The sequence below is a fragment of the Triturus cristatus genome, chromosome 6 (genome assembly GCF_964204655.1).
Source record: "Triturus cristatus chromosome 6, aTriCri1.1, whole genome shotgun sequence".
Lineage (NCBI taxonomy): Eukaryota > Metazoa > Chordata > Amphibia > Caudata > Salamandridae > Triturus > Triturus cristatus.
Window position 1 is genome coordinate 1,262,713,908 of NC_140589.1, and position 26,314 is coordinate 1,262,740,221.

General features: G+C 43.5%; 1 protein-coding gene across 1 annotated transcript in view; it reads right to left on the minus strand.

Annotated features, from left to right (window-relative positions):
* Positions 1–25,511, minus strand: part of GREM2 (gremlin 2, DAN family BMP antagonist) — a 472,663-nt gene extending 447,152 nt beyond the window's left edge. Inside the window, exon 1 of the transcript XR_014963141.1 lies at positions 25,232–25,511. The gene's annotated coding sequence lies outside the window, so the exon portion shown is untranslated. The remainder of the gene's footprint in view (positions 1–25,231) is intronic.
* Between the last annotated feature and the right edge of the window lie 803 nt (positions 25,512–26,314).

A 26,314-nucleotide genomic window follows, 5' to 3' on the forward strand; every position in this document is an offset into this window, starting at 1 on the left:
ATCTTCAATCTGCACGTCATCGCCGACGCTTCACGCCAGCAGCAGTTCTTCGTCTTTTTCCATTGAAAACGAGATTGCGACCCAACATCGAAAACGACCTATGCACCCGGCTTCCCTGGGGCAGGTAACAGTGGTACCTCGGTACTGTCGTGGGTGTGGGCCCTCCAAATGCTTAACTCTAAGCTGATGAACTTGAGCTCCTGCTAGAAGTGTCCAGGTTCTTGTAATTTCCAACCACGACATTTCCCATAGGGTTTAATAGAGATCCAGACTGTAGTTTAAACACTGCACCCGTCTCCCGTGCGTCCCCTTCCTCACTACCTTGGGTGGTTTCGTAAGGGGCCAGTGACCCTAAGTGCCCTAGGCACTGTCTGCAGAACTGTCGTGGTTCTTATACCACTTTTTTAATATATGGTTTGGTCCCCTCCTGGGGCCCTGTGATTCCAGTGCTATTTATTGTTGTTTAAATGCTTTATTGAATTGTATCTTTACCTCCAGCCTCACAAGAGACTAGTGGGATTTGTTCTTAGAATAAATACATATATTTTGAATATATACCTGTGTGGACTACTCTTTCATTTGGTCATTCAAGAGGTTATCCATGGTAAAACAATAAGCTTAACACTCCTCCAAGACTTGGCCTGAAGGCTCCTCTCCACAGCTACCACTAGGATAGCTTTCTTTAAAGGTTGTCTTTTAACCTATCACCTTAAGAGTCGAATTGGACTGGCGCAAGGTGTCCCCTATAACTAGTGGACAGCATATGCCAGGCCAACTTCTCACAAGAAGTGTTTGCAATGTTATAGATTTCTCATTTGAAAGAGTTAGAGCTATTGGCAATGTAAATGTAAAAGTTGTTTAATGTTTTTCAGAGGGGAGTGGATATATGCTGTGTGTAATTATGTGGTAAATTGTGCAGTGAAATTATGTGGATAGAAAGTATGTAGTATTTATTTTATAGGAATTATGTAGAGTGGGATTATGTGTTATGGAGAGTAATTATGTGGTATGGTAGTCTGTGTTGTGGAGTGGCAATGTCATGTTTAGTCTTCCTCGTTTCCATAGAAACTCAACAATGAACTCAATGATTAAAAAAAAAAAGAAGGAATCACTGAGGAGCACTTCTGGACCTAGTCAGATGTATGAGCAGGGCCACTGGAATCATGCAACTGTTTAGCTGCACCCACTTTCGCACAAATATACATTTTCTGCATTAGCCACATAATTCATCATCTGCTCCCTAAACTTTAGATTTGAACAAAAAAAGCCTTGTTTCTACTTCCAACGGCTCAAACGTTACCAAAAATGCAGCGACAAGTGTTACAGCATGTTGGAAGACCCTTTGCAAACCTAGAATGGTCACCTGTTACTTATTGCTAAATGTAGGTGTTAAATTGGTACTAATGTTGTGCAACCCACTCTTGCTTCCTTCTGCGCCTCTCTTGGCTCTTTCTGCATTTCTGTTGTTTCTTTCTGTGCATTTCTTTCATTTTCTGCACTTCTCTTGCCTCTTTCTGAAAATCTCTTCTACATTCAGCATCTCTCTAGCCTCTTTATGCATGTCTGTTGCCTCTTTCTGCACCTCATTTGCTTCTTTCTGCACCCTCTTGCCTCTTTCTGCACCTTTCGTCCCTCTTTCTGCACCTCTTTTGCCTTTTTCTGTACCCCTCTTATGTCTTTCTGCACCTTTTTTGCCTCTTTCTGCACCTCTGTTCCTTCTTTCTGCACTTCTTTTGTTTCTTTCTGCACCTGACTTGCTTCTTTCTGTACCCCTCTTGCCTCTCTCTCCACCCGTCTTCCCTCTTTCTGCACTCCTGTTGCTTCTTTCTGCACTTATCTTGCTTCTTTCTGCACCTCACTTGCCTCTTTCTGCACCCCTATTGCCTGTTTCAGCAACTCTCTTGCATCTTTCTTCAGTTCTGTTGCTTCTTTCTGCACCTATCTTGCTTCTTTCTGCACCTCACTTGCCTCTTACTGCACCCCTATTGCCTGTTTCAGCAACTCTCTTGCATCTTTCTGCAGTTCTTTTGGTTCTTTTGCACTGCTCTTGCTTCTTTCTGCACCTCTCTTGCAAATTTCTGCACCCCTCTTGCCTCTTTCTGCACCTCTTTTTACCTGTTTTGCACCTCTTTTGCCTCTGTCAGCACCTCCGTTACATCTTTCTGTACCTCTTTTGCCTGTTTGTGCAACTCTCTTGTCTCTTTCTGCAGTTTTCTTAGTTCCTTCTGCACCTCTGTTGCTTCTTTCTGCACTCCTCTTGCCTCTTTCTGCACCCCTGTTGCTTCATTCTGCACTTCCCATGCTTCTTTCTATACCTGTCTTGATTTTTTCTGTCCCCCTGTTGCCTTTTTCTGCATTCGTCTTCCCTCTTTCTGTACCTTTCTTGCATGTTCCTGCCTCTCACTTGCCTCTTTCTGCACATCTCTTGGATGGATTACCTGGTAGAAATTAGGATAACGGTTCATGAAGGTCTAATGAGGGGTGTAGCAATCAACAGTGCAACCTATGCAATGGCACCAGGGCCCTGGACTCCGAAGGGCCCACCGCACTTTATAGTTGTTTCCTGAAGCCAAATCAGGTAATGGTTGCATTTACCCAACCTGCACCAGGACCGTCTAACCCAGGGCTGAATATTCAGCCCCTCCAGCCATTAAAATAGGCTGCAGCAGATCAAGCAATCTCCAGTATCCTGGTGGCCACGCCCACCACTGATGCCACCCTTACTACATGTCTATTGACAGCTCACAAATTCAATGAAAGATCTGCTTTTTTATTTCAGCATTTTTACATTTTCGTAGATATTGATGATAGTTTCAACTTTACAGCTACTTTTATTACATCTACGCTTTTGAACGTTGTGTTTAAAATGCAATACTCCAATTGCATCATTAAAACAAGGAGGATAAAGTGTTTGAAACGTATTAGGATTTCAGTTTATATTTGGGGGGGTAAAAGAAACTCCTCCGACTTCTGGAGGAAATGCTTAGTCTGAAGGTGAACCATCAGCAGAAATACGTTTCACCTGCGTATATCTTCCCATCAGAAAACTCATAAAAATGGAACTTTTTAAAGGGCCTTTAATTACAAATACAGCAAGGGGGTGATTCCAGAATGGCATATCTAGGCGCATTTCAGGCATCAGGCTGGACTTTACACCCTCTGTATATTCAGAACGACGGAATTGTTATTTTCTGCCTGCTCCTGTGCTCTAAAGTAACCCAGGTGACCTACAACGCTACATTAACAAGCATTGGCATAGCCAATAGGTCTCGCCTTTGGTACCTTATAAGTGTTTAGCCATGCAACAGTTACATAACTAAATACTTATAAGGTCCCAATAGCGAGACCTATTGGCTATGCAAAGCGGCCATGCGGCTGCAAAAGTGAAAGTGATCGCGATCGCGATCAAACATCAAAGCGGCCGCGTGGCCGCGAAAGTGAAAGTAAACGCGGTAAAGCGCGGCGCGCGCACGCGCACATGCACTGTAGCTCTAGGCTGGCCTGGTAGCACTTTTTGGAGCCCTCTCAATAAGTCTCGCCAGACCAGCGCATGCGCTGGGTCAGGCGAGACCTAAAAAGTGAAAAAGCAAATTAACAACATTAATTGTCTCCAACACAGAGATAGCGAGGAAAATAAAATCCTCCCACTGGATCCTTTTCCACATTTAGAACAACCTTCAAAACTGGAATATATTACAATACAGTACTTGAGCCATGGAGATATGTCCATTCCCCACCCCCTCCAGTCTCTTGGCCTGAGAGAGGAACAATGTGCATGTACTTACCTTGGGACTAATTTGATTCAGGATCCTGAGAACTAGTTGCAGAGGATTTTAGGAAATGAAAGATAATCAGTACAAAACAAATATGTGTTTTCCTTCTGTTATAGCAGACATTTCATAGTACTTGAACTGAGAAGTTTACTCACTTGAGTATTTTAATGAAAAAGGAAATAAAATTAGGCTGGATAATGCCCCGTTATTTGAAATCGTAATGGACAGATCGAAACTAAGAACTACATTATGAACGTTTAAATGTTTAGATATGTGTGCTTGTCTCAAGTAATGGTTGTCAATGTCAATTCGAGCCTCACTTGACTCTTTGACCTGGAGAATCCCCTGTGCCTTCTACTGTTTTAATCAGGCAGTTTACCACTGACTGCATGCTATAAAACTGGAGTGCAGCACTCTAACCTTCTAAGAGGTCCAACGTTGGTCCAGGAGGGCTGAATCCATTAGAGATGCTTCGGACTTCTATATCAGGCAAATTAACAAACAATAAATGTAAATGAGCGCATTATGACATCTGTGGTTATCCTACAAATCTAGCATGAATGAGAGCACCCCCACACCCCTCCCAGACACTCGACACCCCTACTCTAAACGGAGGGACCATAACATACTATTACAGGGTTAACTCTCATGAAGTACTATATGAATCCTGTGACTCATCTATATCCTTTGGTGCAACCTTCCAGGTCAGGGAGGCTAGCCATAAGATGAATAAATAGTGGTCAAGGCCTATGTGCATTTGACAGAACCCCCCCCCCTTTGAATACTTCTCCATAAGAGATAATAAACAAGCTGGGTTTACACCCAAGAGATGGATTGAGAGCTTTGAAAGTCATATGTCATTCTGCATTTGAAAGGGGAAAGGGTGACAAAGGCCAAGTATTCACTTTTAAAACAAGCACTGGCAAAGCCAATAGATGTCGCCTTTGCAAAATCTATTGGGGTTATCAATGTTTTTACATGTTCCACAGCAGTGCAAGCTATTGTGCAACATGGCTTAAAGAAAAAGAAACGCGTGGTGTATGACAAATTGCTTATGACATCTACTGCATCACAGGTTATATTCATTTGAAGATGTCTAATAACACATGGGAGAACAAATGGGTAATTAAAATTGGCAGATGTGTGACATCCTTCAAACAATACATAGGTGTACATTCTAAAGGGCAAAGGGACATCTGCCAAATGATATAAAAAGATATTTAGATTACTACCAGACTATTGTGAACACAATATTGTCATACGCAAATATTGTGTCTATAAAGTCTACATAAATAAAAAAAATATGCATATTTAGGGAAATATTGGTTTATTTTACTGAACACATTCAAGGAGGTTTTATATCAGCATATTGGATCCAGAAATATAATATGACAACTATTGTGTCCTAAATATCGTTTATGAAAATATTGTCCAATTGAGAGTAGATTTTCTGTTAATAACGCAGATGGAGCAATATTTTTGTAGGTAATATGTAAGAGCAAAAAGAATGCCGACGGTGCCTGCTGCAGGGGCATGCTGCCAACCCCCAGTCACAAAAGAAGTGCTTCCAATCATTATCCACGCAGAAGAGCTGGCACCCCGAACTGGATAAACGCAACCACAAATGTATGGACTCTGCACAGGAAACGGCCATGTACATGCGTTATGGCTTGTGCCTTATTCACGACTAACTGTTTTTTTCCCTCACAGGCCTTGATAAAGCAAGCCCCAGAAATGTATTGATTTATAAAAGAAATACTGGAAACAGATAGAAAAAATATACTGTGACTTGTTGTGGTATTGCACAGAATACTTTTTCTAGCTTTTAATCTGCATGTGATGCGCTATTTTGTTTAAAAAAAAAAAAGAATTCTACTTTTAAAGTGTATTTGGTTAAACCATTCGTATTGCCCTGTGGGACAGTCAATCCTAAAATCTCTCTCCTAGCATCCCATGAAGGAATGGATGGAGCAGGCCGACAATCTTGATGTGGTTCTCCACCCCCCCCCCCCCCCACCCCACTGCAAGATAATGCTCCAATTTCCTATGCACATAGCTGAGTAAGTAAACTCCAGAAATGCTGATTAGCCAGGTCATTGACTGTCACATGCCCCAGACAGGACAAAATGTTCACCTAATATCAAATCAAACTTTGACTCTAAAGTCACTAACTTATGATTTGAGTCCATCAGTATCAGGAGATCCTGTTGGCTCTTCTAAGAGAGAGCAAGAATGCAATTGCTGCTCCTTGTTCCAGAGATAGATTGCTGGCTGAGGTAGGAAGAAAGGGCCTTCTTCCAATGAATACATGGTTATCTTTTATGTGTTCTGTGCATTATCTACATAACAGGTGTAAAATGTATTTTTATATTTTTATATAAAACACGTGAAGTGGAGCATCCATACCAAATTAAGGCATCATTCCCAATGTTTTTTCATGTGTTAATCAGACTTACGCATGGAAAAGCAGGAACACTCCACAGGCAGAATGAGATCCTGATTTACATAGGCAACGTTAGTGTGTGATGAGACCCCACTTACAAATAAGAAAGAGCCGTTCAGATTTTCCATGACTTCAATCGACACCAAGTGGGTGTTCCTGGGAGAGTGTCACATGAATGGCTCAAGCAAAAGAGGAGAACAGCCGTACGGTCATTCATTCTTGTGTATTGACAAACATTTGCAGTGCCTATCTCATCAACTAAACACACATCAAATGCAATCAACCGTGTTGTAGAAATTGCTCAAACTTGCATGGAGCACCCCAACTTTTAAGTGAGAGTTTGTTGGAAGAGAATGCTCTACGCAATGACTAGCAGCTTAGACTCTGCTCTTTTAACCCGCTCTCTATGAGCGGCACCATGGACCTAATTAATGCAAGTAGTGTTGCTGGCTTACCAACAGAGTATCGGTCCGCAATAGACTTGAAGGCACTCTTCTCACATCCTCTGCCGCCATCTAACTGAGAACGAGCATCAGTGGCTTCCTTTCCTGGAGGAAGGTGCCAACTGACCTAAATCCTCACACATCATGATGAAATCTATTTTAATGAAGCAATAAGTGGATCCAACAAATTCCATAAACTACAGACAAATACCCAGAAGACTGTTCTTAGATAAGCTTATTGAAAAGCATTCATGTCCCACACATCAGCTTTTCAAGAAAAAAACAACTTCCTCTCTGTTAGACTAAAGTATTCTGACCTGGCAGAGGCACCAAATTCTACAACAGTCTAGGATGATCTCAAGAGTGCGTATTATTCTAATGGAATACCAGTCCTTCTCCTTTTGGACTCCCCTTTCATCTTCAACATGGTGGTTCTCCAAGTATTACTTCAGAGATTAAGCCACATGAGAAATGTGGGGACCCTCATGGATGGAATCACCTTCTACATCATCGATAGGGCCTACGGTTTCAGTGTTCCACTTTTATGTTCAGCATAATTCTCCCCTGACACTCCCTCATGAATCCACAAAACCCTCTGATCTTCAACGTACTCCCCAGGGTTTCCCTTGAAATCAACTCATTTAGCCAGACCTGCTACAATGAGGCTGATGATCAGGTGTGCAACGCCCATTGGGCTCAAAGGGCATCAGCCCCCCTGTCGTGTATGCCCGCCTGGGCTGAGACAGCTTCCCGGGCGCACACACAGCCACACAGCCACAATTGAGAACTTCACAGATCTTTAAAAGACCATTTACTTGCTAACCAGGCTGTGTTGTGTTTTTACCCCTTCTTAGAGCCTCTGCATCTCCACTCTGCATATTGCTGGAGGAATCAGCCCCCCCCCCGAAATTTTTTGTAGCCTCCACCGAAATTTGGCACATGTGCCATATGCCAAATTCTCCAAGTAGTCGACCTCCAGATGATGCAGAACTATCTAAAACCCAACTCCTCCACGAATGAGATATTCAGCTGCAGATCCCAGTATGATGACAGCTCTATCACTGCATGATTTTAGGACCTTGGACCACCACCAACCTATTCGACCAAAGTGAAGAACTTGGAAACTGTCGTTCAGTCTAGCCTCTACCCCCGACTGGAGTCTTAACCAGGTGCCTAAAGGCGTCTCCTCTATTAGGAGAACATTACATTTTTCCTCACCTGGGATGTCCTCACAGTGCAGGCCACGATTGGACTAATGCTGTCACTCTTAAACTACACAAGTGGCCTCTACATTGGGGGCTCTGAATACCTATTCTGCAGGCTACTTTAAATCCAGAATGCATTTCCAGACAACTGCATCCGCATCTATTTTCTACGCGTCCCTACCGACTTTCAAATCGGCCTCTCGGGTATCTTGAGCCATAAAACTCGGTGTAAGGCCAGCGTATTGATTTATTTTATGATCGAGCTTGGAATATCCAGCGAGCCCATTCTGGGGCTTTGTGCCTTAAATCGTTTTTCCACATTTGGAGGACTTATTTAGCAGTTTATTGGGTGATAATTACTTGCAGTTTCACCCCCTGGAATCGATGTGAACTGTCCCGTGAGCAAATTACCAGTCAATTTAAATGTCATTTTAATGATTGCATCAAATTTCAACATCTTATCATTGTAGTCTTGACTACATATAAAGTAACAAAAATTGGCTCTCCTGATGAAGACGCTTTGTAGCGTCGAAACGCGCGTTGACAAGATCTCTGTCATAGCCACTACCTTTTTCGTTTGTATGTAATTATGTCTGTCACATTTTATATTGTGCTTTGTTAATTTGAATCTTTATTTGTTGTGTATTGTACATTTTGCGTCAATCATTGAAATCATGTTCCATTATTTATACCATTTATGACATATTTCTTGCACTGAGTTCCCATTTGTAAATGTTGTTGCTGTTAGAAATAGCCATTGAATGTAGTCTTTTGACTGCCTAGGGTGTTTGAACTCAAATTGGTATTGCCCTGCCCTAGGAGTTCTAGAGTTATAGCAGGGGGTCCTTGATATATGCATTGTTTCCAGACAACTCCTGCACCGGCACCCCTGCAAGCACATCAACCTGCCCTCCAATAAAGGTGAGTTGCAAGGCGTGTCTCTTTTAAGGCACTACGCTTTGCTTACTCACTGAGCCGTGGTGCAGGACCACGCTTCTTTCAGTCGAAACTCCAAGGGGCAGATTTACAAGACCCTTGCGCCATTTTTGCGTCACTTTTCCCATGTTAAAAGTGACGCAAAAGTGGCGCCAGGGGCTTGTAAATTTGCCCCTAAATCTATTGTTAAAAGATGTCCTTGAATCAGAAAACCAAAAAACCCTTTATTTAGAAAACCCTGCATCAGCAGATGTTCTTTACGGATAGCTAAACTATGGAACTTGGGGGCATATTATAAAGGAGGGTGTTAAAATGATGCCCGTTTAGCGGCAGAAAACTGCTGCTAAAGCCGCGATAATGGGCTTGATAATATGCCGCAGAGAATTCCAATAGAAGCCCATGTTGACACGAGAACATGGACTTCTATTGGAATTCTCACGGGCATCTTATCAAGCCCATTATCGCCGCTTAAGCGGCAGTTTTCTGCCTCAACACCGGGGATAATTTTTAACGCCGTCCTTGATAATATGCCCCTCAGCCCCTTCACGTAAAAGCATATTTAGCAATTATCTATACGTCTGGCATGAAGTAACAAGCATTGGCATAGCCAATAGGTCTCGCCTTTGGGATCTGATAAGTGTTTAGCCATGCAGCAGTTGCATAACTAAATACTTATAAGGTCCCAAAGCCAGACCTATTGGCTATGCCAAGCGGCCGTGAAAGTGATCGCGATCAAACATCAAAGAGGCCGCGAAAGTGAAAGTAAATTGCGGTAAAGCGCGGAGCGCGCGCCCGCGCACATGCACTGTAGCTCTAGGCTGGCCTGGTAGCACTTTTTGGAGCCCTCTCAATAAGTCTCGCCAGACCAGCGCATGCGCTGGGTCAGGCGAGACCTAAAAACCGAGGGGCTTATTTACAAGCATCAATATCAATATGTGAAAAAGTTACGTATCGGCGGCGCAAGTGGCTTGTAAATAAGACCCCTGGTTCTTCCATACTACATGATCCTTCAGATGCGGTTTATAAAATGGCGATGATATGTACATGCAACCATGATCCTATATCTCATTCGCTTTGCACATCAGCTTCGGGCATAGGCACTTCTTTTTATAAACCAGATTAGATAGGATGATAGATTATCTCAACCTCGCGCCTTCGCACTGAACATTATACACATGGGTTACTATATAATCCGACACTCTTCCAAACCTGCGAAAACAATAAGCAGCTATGTTTTCTGCCATCAATAAAGCGCCTTATGGCCTTATTCAGGGATATGAAGCGCTATACGAAAGCTAAGACACAATATAATGCAATACTTAGCACACTGTTTTTACATTAAAAAAAAACACCCACTTTTGCCTTTCTCTTAAATCGTATGCAACCGCTTTTGAATTATAGTTATCCTGACAGGAAAAATAAAAAATAAATAAACATAAAGGTGGAATTTTTAACGTTTGTAGTGTTTCCCATGTGCTACTTATAGTTTATCTACAGAAATGAGAATGTAGCCCATTTCGCCAGGTTAGGAAGTGCCCCATTGTTTAAAAACATGCCTTTGATCCATCTTTTGCATAGTGATGTCATGATGAGCAGGGAAATCCAACCCTGGCCCCGGAGTCCGGTGCCGGTGCCTGATAACTAAAGGGCGCAGAGCAGAGGGAGAGAGGGTGGGGGTTTGGTGGACTGCAGAGAAAGGCAGATCTAATCTGGAAGCGCCGTCTGGGGCACGAGCTCTCGACACTGACACTTTCACATATGGACTCAGCGGAGGAAGGGGTCCCGCGCGGGGCGGAGACGTTAGAATTCTAAGACAGGGCGGCGAGAGGGTGAATGCTATGTGTGACATCACAGCGACAGCCAGGCCGTTAATACCTCTCTAAAATCACAGCGCGTGTGGCATGGCGTTGATTCATGTTAATATCGAATTAAAATAACTTGTCAATAATATGTTCCTATTCCATCTCACTTTCGTAGCCTTTTGGAAAAAGTTTGTTTTATAACAGAATATCGAGGAGGAAAATGTCGTATGACAGATATATTTCTAAAAATATTGTGGATCAAAATATCGAGACAGTAAGTATAAAATAGGCAAGTATAGGTGTACTATTCTCAACTCGCACTTGTAATGAGATAGATAGATAGATAGATAGATAGATAGATAGATAGATAGATAGATAGATAGATAGATAGATAGATAGATAGATAGATAGATAGATAGATAGATAGATAGATAGATAGATAGATAGATAGATAGATAGATAGATAGATAGATAGATAGATAGATATTCTCAAGATACATGCATATGTTAGAGTTAAGTATAGTAAAACTTTGCTCACACATAGAAACTTAGCTTCTAGATGTTTTTGTCCGCAATCGTTCTACCACCGCCTTTGAAATTATGATCAAACACCAAAATTCTATGATGGAAAATGTCAATCAACAAACACCCAGAGAGTAACATCTAGTTAGAAAACTATTGCAGGAAGCATATTGTAAGGCAGAATGGTTCAGTGGGAGCAGAAATGGTGTCGCCCTATGAAATGGTGGTGCTGTGTTTGCGGCATGGCTCGCTTTTCTTTTTTTTTTTTTGGGGGGGGCTACTATACTTAAAAACCTTATCTATGATAATGAAAAACTTGCCTCCATGGGCCCCTCACAGTGTCCTAATACCATATGATTATTATGGCTCAGTGAGATAACACTCCCTGCTGGTCTCTATGATGCTCTGAAAACTATGACTTCTAATCCTGGGAGGCCAAACTCAGCCTTCATCCTAGCGAGGTTGATAAATTGAGTACCACTGGATGATAGTGCCATCTGTTAAAAGAGCTCCTAGAAAAGTTTAAGGTGTGATATAAAGCACTAAACTATTTTTTAAAAGGTTGTTGTTTATAAAAGGAATGGAATAGTAAATTCAATCAGAAATCAATAGTCTGAGGAGTGATATCGTGTTTCATGCCAAAAGGTTTGAAAGTGACGACGGGCTTCCTGCTCAGTGTGAGTGAATGTTTTAGAACCACAAGAGAGAATGAGATGGATGAGGAGCGGGTAACTAGAGGTCACCGGGATGGGACATAAACAAACATTAGCAAAGCCAATATGTGTCACCTATGCGAGCGCTATTCTCATTGCCTATGTCTGTGCAGCATGGCTAAAAGTCTTGGGGGGGGTGGGGTTTTCAACAGAGACAACGGGAGGAAGGGTGATTGGGAATGGGCGAACAAACGACAGGAGGTAGTGTGGGAGAAAATAGGATGGTAAAATAAAGCGCTATGATGCGTCTAGTGCTGGCCATGTCATAGTTCTATTTTTCATATGGTGGGGGCAACACAGGCAACGGGAGAATGGGGAGTGGGAGGGAAGAAGCAACACAAATAAGGAGAGGTAGGAAGGAGAAGAAGTAACACAGACAACAGAGTGTTGGGGGAGGGGAAGAAGCTGCCGGGACAACGACGCCGACATGGTCATGAGCTTTGTCAACCTTGGTAGGTACCACTGGGCCTAGCCATTTGGTCACAGATGATGTTGCCTGACATGACATGTCCTCCATTACTTGATGGGTATTCCAGCAGACAAGTGCCAAATGGATGTGAACTGTGCGCCAAAAAAATCACAGTTGTTCTTTTGAGAGTGGTTCTACTTGACCTAGTCTCTGCAATGTATCTGTTTAGCCATCTACTGCACTTTCATGAAGAAGTCCTTTAGTACTTGGGAAGACTGGTACAAGCATGAGTTTGAATCTAGGCTCAGGTCTACTCAGCCATTCATCCTTCCGAGGTTGATAAGAGTACTAAAGTCATTGGGTAACAAATACTGCACATACCATAAATGTTCAAACCCACTCCCGGTTCTGAAGTTCTGCTTAAACTAAAATGGAGTGATGGACCTGGTATTTCTGGCTACATTTTGGAACTGGTTTTGGCATCATAATTATGCATATCAATGTTAGTCCATGTGTTTCATGTTTTTTATTTAGTAAATTTTTTTAAGTGCTTTTATATAGAGCCAACATCACCCAAAGGTACAGGAGCACTTTATATTACCACTAGTTACTGCACGATGTATTGGCTTTCCCAAAATAAAAACGTCATACAGCTTTTACAGAGTTTAAATTATATTGCAGAACAACTCACCAAGCTAAAACTTACAACAACAAAAAAGTTCTTATTAATCACATTGGTGAGACCTAATGCATTTACCAATACTCGTTTACACACTAGTGTTGTGATCACGTCAAAATTAGACAAATATTGCCACCATGTGGTGGACTGCCATAAGTACCTGTGTTTTGAATTTAGGGCCGATGTTGAGCACCAGCAAACACTGGTTCAAATTGAGAAATGATATTTATGTACCTTAAGCCCTTCTCCTTCTCTCCCCTCCCCGTCCCACCTTCCCTCTCTCCCCCTTGCTTCCCGCTCCGATTCCCTTGCTGCACCCAAACCCACTTCCCTCTCCATTTACTATCTCAACACGCGCTCTGCTGTCAAGCACCATCATGAACTCTCTGTTCTACTTGACCAGCACAAACCTGATCTCTTATTCCTTACAGAGACCTGGTTCCGTGATACCTCCCTCCCCTCTCTATTAACAGCTCTCCCTGCCACTTACTACGCGCTTCGTACCGACCGACCCTCTGGTAAAGCGGGTGGGGGTGTCGCCTTGATCGCCCGCAAAGAACTCCCCTTTCAGCCTCTAACTTTCCCCCCTATCGGCACCTCAGATTTCTTAGTTATCCGCTCCCTTTCCCTCAAAGCTCCTCTTACCTGCCTACTTATGTACCGTCCCCCCCAACACTCTCAAGTCTTCCTTCCTGGGTGTCAAGAGCTTGTGGCCACCCTAGCGGTTAACAACTCCTCCATTATGGTGCTAGGTGATTTCAACTTTTGGCCCTCTGACCCAGCAGAATGCTCCATCTCCAAAGAATTTTCAGATACCCTTCGCTCCCTCAACTTCAACTCTCATCTCCACACCCCTACCTACATTCAGGGCCACATCCTCGACCAGATCTGGTCCCTCAACTGTCCTATAGCGTCCCTCTCCACCTACCTCGCTCTTGGTCCGACCACTCCCTGATTTCTCCAACTTGGCCCAGCCACCAAGCCCTCGCTTCCTAAAAACATCTGGGCACGCTCTTGGGACCGGGTGGATGCGGCCCTACTAGCCACCACACTCTCTCCCTCTAGCCCAGATTTACTTGGCCTACCTATTTCAGCACAAGCAGAATCCATCAACTCCTGGCTTCTGTCAGGCTGCGACTCGATCGCCCCTATCAGACGAGTTTCCTCCAGACGGGCCAACGATTCCAACCACTGGTTCAACCAGGAACTGAAGGCCCTAAAACTTACAGTCCGCCATGCCGAACGAGCCAGGAGACGACATTACTGCCCCAACCTCAAAGCCCAGTACACCTCTCTCCTGTCGAAATACAAAAAAAAACTATCTTGACCACCAAAACGGACTATTTTTCCTCGAAAATCTTAGCCGCCGAGAACCAGCCCAGAGAAATCTTCTCTATAGTCCACAATCTTGCTTACTCCGATAGAACCACCCTCAAACCTCCCCCGTCACAGTCTCTATGCGACTCCCTGAACACCTATTTCTTGGACAAGATCGCAAAAATCAAAGCCAATATCCCTTCCACTTCTCCCTCTTTTCTCAATCCCCCTTGTCCTCCTGCAGAGGCTCGTCTTGACTCATTCCCCCTCCTAACGGAAGAATCCTTTCTTTCCCTTCTCTCCTTGATCAAATCAGGATCCCCTCTAGACCCGTGCCCTGCTCACATCCTCAGGCACATCTTCACGACCTGTGTGCTACCCCCGCTCACCTTTCTCAACAGCTCCCTGTCTCAGGGCGTTGTTACCCCAACTCTAAAAACAGCTATAATTCTTCCCATCCTAAAAAAACCTGGCGCTGACCCCTCTGCTCCTGTCAACTATCGTCCCATCTCTCTACTACCCTTTTTAGGGAAAGTACTGGAACGACATGTGACCAGAGTGCTAACCGCCTACGTGGAAGAAAACCGAGTATTAGCCCCCCGTCAGGCCGGATTTCGCCCCGCTCACTCCACCGAGTCGGTGGTGTTATCCGTCCTCGACAACCTTAGAGAAGGCATGGACACCAACCTTCCCCAGGCCTTGGTCCTCCTTGACCTCTCCGCTGCCTTCGACACGGTGGACCACTCCATCTTACTCTCCCGTGTCGGGGCGGCTGGGGTCGGCGGTTCGGCCCGGGTCTGGCTTTCCTCCTTCCTAAGGGACCGCACCCAAGCGGTGCGCCTGGCCGACTTCTTGGCTGAACCACGTAAGGTTTCATGCGGGGTCCCTCAGGGCTCCTCCCTTTCCCCACTACTGTTCAATCTGTACATAGCCCCCCTCATCTTTGCTCTTCAGCAAATGGAGGTCTCCGTATATAACTATGCGGATGACCTCCAGCTTATATTTTCCCTATCTCAATCCCCTGACTCCATGTCTAACTTTCAATCTACTATGATCTTCATCCGGGACTGGATGAATTACAACCACCTGAAATTAAACCCAGACAAAACCGAACTGGTTTTGACAGGTGGTTGTACTAGTCCCTGGTCCCCCCTCTTTTGGCCCCCCTCCCTTGGTCCCCCTCCGTCCCCCTCTTCCTCCGTCAAAACGCTCGGTATCAAACTTAACGATCAACTCACTCTGCACTCCCAGGTGAGCACAGTGGTGTCCTCTTCCTTCCTTTCACTCCGCACCATCCGCAAGGTCTCCCGCTTCTTCTCCTTCTCTGCCCTAAAACTTATTGTACTAGCTATGGTCATCTCTCGATTAGACTACGGCAACGCCCTATACTGCGGCATGCCCGCATACAACGTACGACGGCTACAGCTGGTTCAGAACCAGGCCGCTCGTCTAGTCTACAACTTGGCCAAATCCCATCACGTCACCCCGCTTCTAAAATCCTTGCACTGGCTCCCTATCCGCGAACGCTCCCAGTTCAAAATGGGCTGCATCATTTTTCAGGCTCAGTCAGGTTCCGCCCCTGCCTTTATCTCATCTGAGATTAAAGCCTATGCCCCCGCAAGGGAACTGCGCTCATCTTCTCAACACCTGCTGACTGTTCCTCGTTTTCGGCGTAATAAATGGGGAGGCTCAAAATTCTCCACTCTCGCCCCCACCTTCTGGAATTCTCTCCCGGCCCACCTCAGATCCTCCACCCAATACTATCTCTTCCGAAAGGCACTAGAAACCTTTCTCTTTCTACAGGCTTTCCCACAATAACTCCTCCCTATGCCCCCCGGACACCCCCGCTCTCTGAGGCTCAGTGAACTCCAGCGCCATGAAACCGCCAGGTGTACGCGCGCTTTAGAAATGATTTAAACTCAAACTCAAAGCCAAATGATTAAATCAGGTGTGTTTTTTTATTTCAGGATTCACTTTTGTTCCAAAATCGTGATTTTACACTTTAAAGTTAAACCAATTGTCTTCTGTTTTTCACCTTTTAAGTCTGATTATAGTCAAGCTGGCCAGATGAAAATAAAAGTGGTAAAAGAATATGGTGTCAACAGTGTTTTATATATTTTTTTAAGATGTTACTTTTTTCAATTTTGAGCTTTAGCTATCAAAAAAGAAAACACCAATTCAGCTCCATTTTCAGACTCGGATGAATACTTAACCATCTGGTATTCAGGTGACTACTGAAATGTGTGGATTACTGTACCCATATCACCATTTATTGAGTTATTCGAGATTAATTGTGACTCAAGGCACAGAGCTGGTTGGTGTTGGTGTCCTTTGAAAGATGCAGGTATGATTAATTTCTCTTGTGCAAGCATACAGGAATCTGGGCAACACAGAAATATGTCAGAATTGAAACGTCAAGTTTTTTTATAATGGATATTGACGCTGGACTTGGTACAGTGCAATGAGGGTGGGAGAAATGTAAATAGGTGGGATCACACTTGGAATCTCCTCTATCTAGGAGGTCAGAGTGCACCATGTTCCACGCTTGTGAGAATGTTCAGGGGACTTTGGTCGAATGACAAAACACAAAAAAAATTGTGAGAAGGCCCATTCAGTGATCCTTGAGCTGTACTCTCAATTTTCCCAAGGGAAGTAAAAGTTTAATAGTCCCATCGTACCTCCACATTCTCAAATTCTGTTCACCCGCATCTAACAGGACGTATACTACGATATGCCCAGCACCCCAAAGAAAAACTCACTTCTGTTAGTGAATTCTTCGATTAATTTTGGGAATGTGTCACAAACATCAGTCTTAGGTTTCCGAAAAGACACATAAGTAAAGTATCTTGTGGTTTGTGATCTCAAAACCAACAAGCCTTTGCAATGCAATAGGTCTCTCATTTGCAAGAGTTTAAGCTATCGGCATTGCAAATGACAATGCCTTTTATTTATTTATTTTAATAATTAAAGCATAAATAAAAGGCATTGTCATTTAAAATGCCAATAGCTCAAACTCTTGTAAATGCGAGACCTATTTCATTCCAAAGAAGCGGCCGCCATTGTTTCGGGCTGTTTGGAAAGTGAAAGCGCACATGGCGCGCTGAATGTTGCAGGAAAGCATGTCGTCCCTGCAGTAGGAGAAACTCTTTAAAGAAAATAGTGCTATGCGACTAAATAAGACATGTTGTATAACAACAGAAGTAAAATACCCAGTCCTCATGGGAGGTTACAAATGAAGAAGCGGCGGTAGTAAGGAGGGACTAACAAGCCTATTAACGAATCAGAAGCCAGCATTTACAAAGGACAATGACACAAGGCAATTAAAAATATGTGCGGAGAGTGGGCGGAGCTTCAAGTCCATACTCAATTACAGCATGCCTCGCAGAGCATGCGCTGCCCAGGCTCGACCTAAAAACGAGCCATGGAAGGCTAAGAGGACCATGGCCATCTCAGACTACTTCCTGCATATACGGGCAAAAATGTGCCTTAACATCAAAGTATGGGGAGTGTTCCTAAATTTTAACTGGCCTGGTATATTTCTTAGATCTATGGACAGAAAGTTTTTTAAACTGCCACCACATGTGCCAATTAGAATAAATCCTGAATTTCACTTTCTTTAACTTCAGTGGCCAAATTCATAAAATGAGGGTGCCTTGGTCGAGCATATGCCACAAATCTGATGAAAGTCCTCCTGTCAATTTTTAAAGAAAATAATGCTTTTGTTTGGCCCTGGCTTGTGGGACCCCCTGAGCAGGCCTAGGGGGTCAGGGTGTTTCTACCCTGCCCCCTTTTCTTGTTTTTAATCTTTTTGTTTACTTTTTTCTTGTGAGTCGGTTACCGAGTCACAAGATGGCTGCCAACACTTCCTGGTTTGGTGTGTTGGCAGCCAATCAGAAGTCAGTTTGTGCTCGGGAGGAGACACGACTATTCGCGTTTCGCATGTGTCAGTTTGTCTTTTTTCGAGTGGCATGGAAAAATGCAATTTTGAAAATTATCAAGGAGCCTGAGTGTGCAGCGTTGTTCTTGGACTGTTGATGCCATTTGTTTCATGGGACCGCCCCTGTGAGCTGCGACAACCACTGTGTGGAGAGCGGCAACCTTTTTGGTGGTATAGGTGTTTGGAGATATATATATATATATTCACTGAAAAAACCATAGGTTTCACACATGTTATAGTTAGCTGGACATTTTACTGATAAAAAACCTATGAAATTCCCCCGTTATAGTTAGTGCAGGCAACTATAACTCACGCGACCGCAATCCTCTGCTGATGCTAATACTGTATTTAGACACTTATTTACCCATGTCTTCTTCCATAAATTTTTAGCTATACATATATTACAAATTTTTTTTTTACATAAAGACACATATGTCATCAGCAGAGGATTGCGGTCGCGTGAGTTATCAGTTATCAGTTTTTTCAGTGAATTGGCAAGGTTTTTTAAATGCTAATTCCTAACTATAACGTGTGTGAAACCTATGGTTTTTTCAGTGAATTTGTACGTTTTTTTAAATGCTAAGTTACTTTACGCCATTCGTGGCGTGCGCGCCCTCTTAACGCAGTTCGGTCCGTGCCGGCATAGATTCCTGATCCAACAAGGATCTGGGACTGGTATATATATATATATATATATATATATATATATAAATCAGTAGCGATCCGTGGAGGGCGTTCCGTGGGGCGGGGAAATGTAAACACTGGAATATGGATGAATGGAGGTAAGTACACATTTAAATAAATCAAACGAATTCCTTTGCGCAACAAAATTAGTTTTATGTATTTAAATGTGTACTTACCTCCGTTCATCCATATTCCGGTGTTTACATTTCCCCACCCTGCCCCTCCCCCGCCCCGCCTCACCGCCCCACGGAACTCCCTCCACGGACCGCTACTGATATATATATATATATATACTGCTCCTTAATTTCGCCAAACTCCCTGCACTCCCAAACGGGTGCTCAATGCGCGTTGACGAAAACGCACTAAATCTTTCCTGCTCCAAGTACAAAGTACAGCACTCGCGAGACTCTTCACCTAGATTTTATTTAGGTTACAATGGCACACAAGACGCGCTTCAGCTACTGCCTTTCTCAATACAATATATATGCTTCTTATCCTCTCTCGCTCCCAGAAAAGACACAGCACTCACGGGGGAGAGTCTCCAGCTTTATTGAGACTCTTCAACGCACCAGACGCGTTTCGGCAGTCTCCTTTCTCGATGGTACGAGGCACACCAGAAATGGCCATTTTTTATACTTTATTTACAAACCACATTTCCTGTTTCCAGACAGTAACAACATGGAAGAGGGACCAACATTCATGTTACAATGTGAGCGCCATCTTAGCCTAGTCTGATATTATGTAGCTTATGTCACATTCGGAAGTACAACGCCGATATCGGCACAAAGCTTACTCCCAGTTTACTAAAAACGCAATTAATAATGAACTGTCAAAGGCAAATCAGCAAAATCTAGCCCTGAATGGGCCAATGCATTGCCATTTCTATAACATCATAGATAAGACTATCCTTTATGTGCCACACTTTCATAATCAAGCCCTAAATAGGCAAGCTCATACACAGTGATTTTAATCAACCACCCTCACATACCCAGTGGTCCCTCTCCTAACATTTCCCCCACACTTCACCCAGTGATGTTCCCAATTCCACTAACGTGTTCATGATGATTATCCTGGGAATCACAAGTCTAACGTAAGTAGAAAACTCAAATAATCCATTATCTAAAATATTCAATTATTCATTTCTTCAAACAGTTCATTTACCAGAGTACTTAACATATCCATTAATCCATTGATTATTTGATTATCATTCCCAATTCTAAACAAATTGGAATAGAAAATAAGACCACTGCTAGGAAGCGATCCCTCTATCCTGGATGTACCGCAAGCTCCTCACTACTGTTCAGTCCCCCTGGGTCCTTTGTACCTAGATCTATAATATACCTTGACTTCAGGAGGCACCTTCCACCGTATCAGCACCCGCTCGCGAGTGCATGAGTATGGTGCAGGAGGAGCGACGATATATATATATAGATGTATATATACAATATATATCTGTCTCTCTTTGGACAGTGCACTCATTGATGGAACCCCCTTTTTATTTGAGGATGATCTTGGCGTTGAATTAAGTAGACTAAAATGGAAAGACAGGGCCTTCCTAGTGAAGTGCTGTGAGAGTATTTATCAGTTTAAAAATTAGGGCAGGGAGTGCAGTTTTCCGGGTCCAACTGTAATTTCCAGCCATAACAGGTTTTCAACCAACGACCGGTCTTTGTTAGTTTTATTTGGACAATAAAAAAGATTCACACTTTTTAGATAGCTTCAAAGAGGAAATATGCGGATGATAGGGGTTGTGAAAATCCCAGCCATCAGTCAACCTCTTCTCACCACCAGAAGAGGATTTCTTCACCAAAAAAACTGTGAGAACACCCATTCAGAGAAAAAGGGAGGTTTACTGCGCCCAACCCTCCATTGTTGACATGCTATACAACCAGTTACAAATGGGTATCGCTGTATCCGGTTGAACCCGACTTGGTGGTTTTGAGGCTCTGTTAAACTGATCTGGAGAAAATTCCAGCGAGTTGAAGTTACATTCTGGGACTGGTGCTTGGTGTATAACAATGCTTATCAAGTAGGGCTGGTATTCTTATCTAACTTTCAGAAGATTCCATTGTTTTTTCACAGACTTATTTCAATGTATAAAAATGTATACTGCGAGTAGAGCAAAAAGGATCTCAGTATAATTAGTCCATGTCAATTTTCCCCAGGGTAATGGTTTGGTGTGTTTGTTTATCGCTTGGATACACCTACGTTAGGAGGTTCATAAAACCTACAAACATCTCTCTGTGGTTTTATTGCAGCAAAATAATATAAGTGGCGGAAGTGACATCACCTTGGACGCCAAATTTAATTACAGGACGTGGCAAAACATGAAGCCCAACTCTAGCGAGGGCCACCGCACAATCTTCAATGAAAACTCAAGCGAGTGTTAGTCTGCAATTGAACAGTGTGAGATAGCAGGCACTAAGAACCAGCTACTATAAGTGGCAAAAAGAAAAGGCATCCTTACTGTGAAACCATCTGAAAACACAGGTCTCTCAAACCAATCCACAGAGGCTGCAAGCAGCAAAACATGGGGAAGCAACAGTTGCACCTAGCTACCCCTCAATGGAACCATGCACGCTGCATGTACAACAACATTTAAGTGGGACAACAACTGAGAACCTCATTAGGAGTGACCTCTTAATATGGATTTGTGTGGAACCTATCTGTCAGGACAGGTGTTAAGATACCTTCAGGTCGAGTTTGCGCTATATAAATCGGAACCTATCTGTCAGGACAGGTCTTAAGATACCTTCAGGTCGGGTTTGCGCTATATAAATCTCGCCCCCAAAAAATTACTGTATATGCAATTTGTAATCATTAATACCCCTCCTATCAGTATTATCAGATCTGGAATGACTACACCAAAATTACGTAGGAGGACGTAACTTCACCACTCCCACTCTAGGTTACAGGATTTCTGCTTTCATATTACAAGCAATGCAAAGTCTGAGTGGTCTTACCAGAGACACACATTCACTATACTAATAGGAGTACCTTAACATAAACTTTGTGTAGTTGTGAACCTAGGTGCATTCCCCTCTAGACTCTTCAAAAAGTCGTAAGAGGTGAGATGGGCTTCTTGGAGGTCAGGGGATATTATGGTTTGTTGTCCCCAAAGGTGCTTCTCTGTGTTCTGATTTTATTTCAAAGCTTGGATTTAACACCTTGTGCTCATGTTCTTTGAGATCAGTGATGATCAACAGATTATGCAAAACATTCTCATTTAGAGTAATTGTATCCAAATATATCCCATGCAAATATCCTATAAAAGAGGTATTTATCTGTCCTTTGTGGACTAACACTGTTAATCTTCATTTATCCTCTGTTTGTTGGAAATCTATTACTTTTTGTTTATAATGTCATTATTTTTATATTGTTTCCAAATGTGTTAAGGGGTTAAAGGTTTTGTTCTACCTTATTTATCACATTTACTCCACCCTTATCAACACACCTGGCACTACACTTCAGCCAACCAAGCCATCCAGATATGTCCTTAGCCGCCTTGCGCTCCTTCCAAATTTAGGTCTTTTATCTTGTTTGATCAAAAATTCTGGAATGGCCTCCCGGATTCTGTGAGACATCTCTCTTCTCGAACTATGTTTAAATCAAGCTTAAAGGATCATTTCTTCAACTTGGCTTTCTCTGATTGATTGTCCTCTCATGAATTTGATACCTTGCTAATGTCTTGGAACATTCTTGTCAACCTACATGGATTTGTGTACTGCGCTTTTATTTGTTACTAGCGTTTTGGATAAAGGCTTGATGCAAGTTCGAAAAGATATATAATTTAAAAAACTTTTCTAGACTACAGACATCCACCAGCAAGGTAAGTGATGTCAATATATAGGAAGGATTTTCATAGATTAGGCCTCGCGCCCTTCCCAGATTGCAAACAACACAAGTCAAAACTGCCTCAAACAAGCTTAAAAACACGTAGCGCCATGAAGAATTAAAATGTATGAACTCATCATTCCCAGGTGTGTCCAGTAGCATCTCAGGTGACCTGCATCATGCAAAAACATTTAAAGTGACAGATTATTATGAAAGCAGAACCCTGGCTACAGACATGGAAGAACAAGGACCCAATGTGTCTACTCCAACACGCCCTTACAAAGCAAGGGCAACTCTGGAGGGTGGAGCACATCAATACTGCTACTTCTACAGCCAGATGACTCTACGGAAGAAACATGCCCCCTACGTTTTCCATCAACCTATCTGTTAATTGTTAGTTCTACCGTGGAGGGGATGCCAGTTCGCCAATTACACATGAATTATGATGGATGATGGTGCACTGCAGTATATGGGATTTTGAACATTAGACTATATATACAAGAGAAAACTACACCGGATATACATCAATTTACAGAAAATAGCGACAGGGGCTACTAATATCCTCTAACACCAAAAACCAGTTGTAAAAAGCAAAAGCAATCAACTAGAATTTTCCAAACAGCAGTTCGATAGAGTTGGATACGGTAGAAACTGGTGGGAACTGGAATTTCCACCAGGGTCAACGTCCTCCTTTTTTTAGAATTTGGCACTAACAATACTATAAATCTGTTTGATGTAATTTGTGGTACCTATTCAGTCTCCTAGAATCAGACTCCTAGTACAGTGGGTCCATAATGAGCTTCCAGGAATATCCTGAGAGACTTCTTTCAGTTGCTATGACTATTTTTTGCTTCTGGTGACGTCATTTTCCAAGCGAATACTTTATTTTCTCCAGCATAACCCCCAGAACACGAAGTTACTTAAACTCACGATGCCTGGCTAACGTTATCTGCGTCACACCCAGTTACCAATGTCTATAAATCCTGTTTCAGTCTGGGATTCTGAGAGGCAAAGCGCAATATTTTCCAGAATGTTCTGGAAAGCATCCACGTTCAGTGAAATGTTGCACTCCCATCACTGCATTAAACCAGTTTATACATAAGCAATGCGGGAGATTTAGGGAGGTGGCATTTATGTGATAAGCTGCTAAATTATCGATCACGTCACCGGGGACCCGAATTCCAATCCCAGCATTCGCCCTTGCTTGAGCCGTGTGATCTTCGGCAAAACACTTCACCTCAAGAGGTTTAGGTAACAAAAAGTAGAGGCGTCAGACCGTCTACATAACAAAAATGCGGTCAGAGATATCGCTTGAACGATATGTTAAAGCTAAGCTAGTTTTCTTTTAGCGTTTTCCTGCTCCTGTTCGTTTAAAAGAAAAGCAGGATGGTTTTGGATCGGACCCCACGCAGGATTTCATAATCACACCAGCCATTATTTACCAAAGCAGAGGGGGTGCAAAGGTGCTTGCTCCGGGCAGGCACGCGCAGGGAGATGTCAGCAACGGACAAAATCTAAAAGAAAACAAACACACGGGGCTTCACACAAGTTATCAAGGTGACAGAGGCCAACTCCTCCGCACTCTCCTTCCAGAACATTTTACGCATACCAGGGTAAAGTCAATGAACGCTGCCTTAGAGGGCACCTCTGTGCTGGCAAGCTTCATGACATTAAAACGATCCTCTAAACTGCAGGGCAAAAGCCGTCCATGGCGATGTGTTTAATGACTTAAGATTCGAGGGTCGGCGTGGCATATACATATGTACAAGAAGAGGAATACCAGGCAGCAACAGAGGAAGAGCAGGAATGAATTTTTAATAATTATCTGCTGGAGGAGAAAGATCGCATAGACCCGGCTCTGTGAAATAAGTGCCGGTGCTGAGCACCGGAAAGCCCCGGCACAAATTAAGCACTGTACAAGATGCTGCTGAAAGCCAGTCTAAACTTTTACATATTTTGTCCAGTTTTGCTAAGAGCCAGCATGGCACCGGTGCTGCACAGCGCGGCACATTAGCTATCCAGAAATATAAAGCAAACAGAGACATTTAGTAACATTAAACGGCCGAGTAAACAATGTTTAAAGTGAAGTGGAACCAGAAATCATGTATCTTATTGACTTTAGTTCCTTGGCTAAACACTTCGGCTCCTGGTGCCAACACAACCCGTAGTACTACAACTGTCAATTCCAGTATGAACCAATACGCAACTAATATTTCGCTTTTATATGCCCAGCAAATACACTACACATCAACGGTTTGTAGTGCGATCTAAAGCGCTATATATAATAAAAACAGTTACAAAAAATAACTGGACAAGTACCTCGAAACAAGATTCCCTGTACAACTGTGTCCGAAAATACACTATGAAATAAAAGCAAGGTTAATCAAAATTCTCCTGCTCCATTACATTACTTTCGAATCAAAGCAATTCAATTAATATCCCCGGCGCTTAAAATAGCAGAGGACAGCTAAGCGCTAAGACAGTAGGCGCCATTCTCCTTATAAGTCCAAAAGATACCTAAATGTTGCACAAACCTGCAATTAGTTTCGAGTCCGCTCTGCTGCTGCTGTGTCTCCCAGGTGCCTTTGCCCTGTCAGCGGTCTTGCGGCTTGTATTCCAATTAAGCGGTGAATGCGGTGCTGCGTGCGTCTTCTTCAGCCTGGCTGCTGCTGCGCGTGCCCCATAAGGTGAGCTAGTGACAGCTGGTTGTCTCGGCTCTGCCGTCAGTGCCCGGGCCTCTCTCCTTGGCTGGGCTGTGGAAGGGGCAGTACAAACTCCGTTCTGCCTCCTCGCAGCCGCTGCACCGATGGTATTATCACAGGCTGGGCTCGCTATTGGCTCTGATTACTAAAGCGATCACACCGAGCCCCCTCCTCCCTCCCGCCCGTCCCCTGCCTTACTTATTGCTCATTTCGCATCTAGCCCGCAGTCAGCCACACGCACTCCAGCCTCTTGAACCGTTTTCTCTATTCTTGCTCCCAGTCTTTGAATTTACAACTCTGTGGCTGGTGGGAGCGTGTTCCAGCAGACGTCCAAGCGCTCTTGATTATGCAAGGAGCATGCTCCCGCACCATGCCCGAGGAGCCGCGCGCCCCGCCGGCTCGCTGGTGTCTGCAGCCGGCTGGGTTTATGAGCCCTGCTTTGCGCAACACGCCGCGCGCGCGCTCACACGCTGCATAGTAAAAGAAGCGAAAGTATGCAGATATGAGTTAGCAGACAGGCAGCATAACCACAGCCTTCTGCACCCAGATCCCGCGAACGCCGAAAGAAAGACAGGGCTGGCCTGCCAAGGAGACCAAGCATTTGCAAAGCAATAGGTCTCCCATTTTTGAGAGATAGCTACTGGCTGGTAAATGACCAGGCACAGCAAGCAGAGGTAACAGCGTGGGGTAGGCGGGTTGGAGAGGGTAAAGTGGACAGACATGGGATAGGGAAAGTAAAAGAAAAATAATAAAACCACTTACCTTGCGCTTCTTGCATCGCCGAGTCAAGATAAGTGGTTTTATTTATTTTTTATTTTACTTTCCCTATCTGTCCGCTCTCCCCCCACCCATCCCGCCTCACCGCTATAACATTTGTTGGCTGTGCCTGTGAATGACAATGTTTTTTACCTATGT